This window comes from Delphinapterus leucas, chromosome 1, assembly GCF_059928025.1.
Source record: "Delphinapterus leucas isolate spDelLeu-1000000601 "Yukka" chromosome 1, BTC_Dleu_Yukka2, whole genome shotgun sequence".
Classification (NCBI taxonomy): domain Eukaryota; kingdom Metazoa; phylum Chordata; class Mammalia; order Artiodactyla; family Monodontidae; genus Delphinapterus; species Delphinapterus leucas.
In genome coordinates, this window is record NC_143129.1 from 37,261,445 (window position 1) to 37,264,352 (window position 2,908).

A 2,908-nucleotide genomic window follows, 5' to 3' on the forward strand; every position below is an offset into this window, starting at 1 on the left:
AGTAGTTTAAGTTATTCAACTTTTTCTGAATTTCATTTTAGTGCATCTCAAGAGGCTGACATTGATCAGACTCAGAGAATCTATCTTTTAATTCAAAGACTGGGTAAAAATCTGTAAATGCCTGTGCGTGAATGCATAGTTAGGGTCAATATTACTTTTTCAGTACCCATACTTTTACACTGCACCTGACCTGTTGCACTGATAAACACTATCAGGTATTCTAGTTTGCAAAAACTGTAAGGACCACTTCACATGCATCTCTGGGGAACTAGCTATTGGAACTGTCCTCAAATTTACCCTGCTGAGGCTAAAGTTTTCTTATCTATAAAATACTCTTCAGGGACTTACTTGGGGGTCCAGTGGTGAAGATTCCATGCTTCTACTTCAGGGAGCACAGGTTCAATCCCTGGTCAGGGAGGAAAGATCATGTATGCCATGCCATGCAGCCAAAAAAATAATAATAATAAAATACTATTCATTACTTAATTAAAAAAATAATGCAGGAAGCAGTAAAAGCCCTCAATTCCAGAAGGTGAGAAAGCTTGGGGATAGAGAACTGTGAAGTTCTTTTAATTAGTCCAGCACAGAAAAACTGATTTACCTAGAAATACCATTTGCTTAGTTTTCATGAAGTGCTTACTTCTGCGTCTATGACCCTTTCTTCCAACCCCAGGCCCTCTTTGCCCCCCTTTGACAGCTGAGTCCTCTTCACTTGGTTCTGGATTCCAAGGCCAGACCAGTCTAGATGGGATCTCTCTCACCTGAATATGAAAGTGATGATGATTCATATTGGACCTAACTCAGTATACAAGAAGACACTGCTGGTAGAATCTATGTTTGGCCATAGTTTGGCACTTCCGGTAGAACAATACTCAGTAGCCATCCAGATTGCACTGGCCATTGTGCAGGATTTTTGTTCCAGAAAGTTGGAAAACTTACAGCAACAGTAGGTTGCTGGCCATCTTCTTCAGATTTACCAGTCAAAGTAACTATGTGCAAATCAACTGGGACAGAGTTGAAAAAAGATATAAAGAAAGCAGGAAGACCTGATTTAGAAATGAGCAAATAAAGCAGCACCTGAAATCAGCAATATAATTGAAGCAGCAACAGAATTTATCAAACAGGACATTGTGATGTTCAGTGGATTTGTGAGAGGCTATTTGCTAGGCCTTGCCTCTTAAGGACATGAGTGTTCTGTCACAGTGGATTCAACCTGAGAGGAGAAGGGGTGGTAACATGATGATGTCTCTACAGTTCCAGACACCAGATTCTCCAGGGTGTGAAGAAAAAAGTAGTTGGGCAAAATGGAGCTTGCAACTTACTGTTTGTCTTCTGACAAATCCTGCAGTGCAGCCAAAAAATAAATAAAGTGAATCCACTTTAAAAAATATATATGTTTGCAATAAACTAAAAGGATTGTAATGCCCTTTTGTGGAAGGTCTTAGAAATAATAGAATTATTGAATATATTAAATAGATTCTACTGATATAAAATAATAATAATGGGGGGAAAATCACTGCTGTTCTAGTCTCTGTGACATAATTAGTGCAGCTTGTATCTCCCAAACCTTACCATTCTGTTTCTCTTGCAGGACCAGAATACGGTGCTGCCCTTTGCATTCTCTGCTTCCTAGCACAGAAAACACTGGCAAAGAACAGGCAAGGAAGCTGGACATTTAAGCCACTCTAAACTACAGATTATTCTTGAAGGAGAATCTTTTAAGGAACTGAGTTTTTGGTTTTACATGTATAGTAATGAATTTTACAGTTATTTTTAAACAGTTGTATAAATGTTTTCTTAACTGAGAGATGACTAATTTTAGTTTTCTGTTTTCACTTGTATTCATTACAACGTTTTTTAAATTATAAGCCTTGAATCAATATACTTATGTGAGTGTTGATAAGAGTAATCATTTCTAAGCTTGTTTGTCTCATGCCATAATATATACACATATTTCAAGATATTGAATTTATAGAAAATATATAGAAAAATATATGGAAGTGAATATTTAGAGAAAAAATCACTACTGATCACACCTTGTCAAATTATAAGATATGACAATTTCCCCTAATTATTGTCAATACAAATGCTATCAATGCATTTATATATGCAATGAAACTTTTGAAAATTCATGTAGGAAAATTATATCAGACAGCTCACAGATTAGATTGTACAAATATTGAGTACATTAATGATTATTCATTAAAAACAATCCTAGGTAAAAACAGTAATAAGATGTCGGTATTAAGCCAATCCTTTGAAGTAAAAAGTAATGGCATATAGGGTGTTAATAGATATTAGAGACATAAATTAAAGTGATTGGGCTAACTAAGGCTATAATTCCACACTAGCAATTCAGATTATTATGAGTGTTTTGTAGTGTCAGCCTGAGAATTCTCAAGGAAGTATATTCCAAACTTCCTTAATGATAAATGTCACCAGACTAGATAGCTAAACGTAATGGTTATCAGACCTCTGCCCCAAGAGATTCTCATTCAGTAGATTGTATTGTGACATTGTTATCTATAGTGTATCTGTAGTCCTCCTGGGGACTCGTCAGGCAAGCTTGAAAATCACCAAGGCTAAGAGAAGGTCTGTGACCTTGGCACACTCTGAGCCTTTTAATCTTCCTCATTTGTACATAAAGTTTGTGAAATAGGTTGTAATTGTCAGATTATATAAACTATTTGTTTTATTTTACAGCATTTGCTCACCTGGTCTTATTTGTGACTAACAACTCTGTGAACCACTTGATATATATTTCATATATTCTTTACTTGGATTTAAGGATGCACATGCGTTCTCAAACTTAATGTGCATGAGGATCACTTGGACAAATCATTAAAATGCAAATGCATGCTCTGCCACATAGATTTTGATTCATTTGGTCTCTGATGGGACCTAGGAA

The 2,908-nt window shown here is 35.9% G+C and overlaps 1 pseudogene; it reads left to right on the plus strand.

The window, feature by feature from the left end:
- Window positions 1–223: 223 nt before the first annotated feature.
- Window positions 224–2,059, plus strand: LOC149750457 (FUN14 domain-containing protein 1 pseudogene; annotated as a pseudogene).
- Window positions 2,060–2,908: the final 849 nt, after the last annotated feature.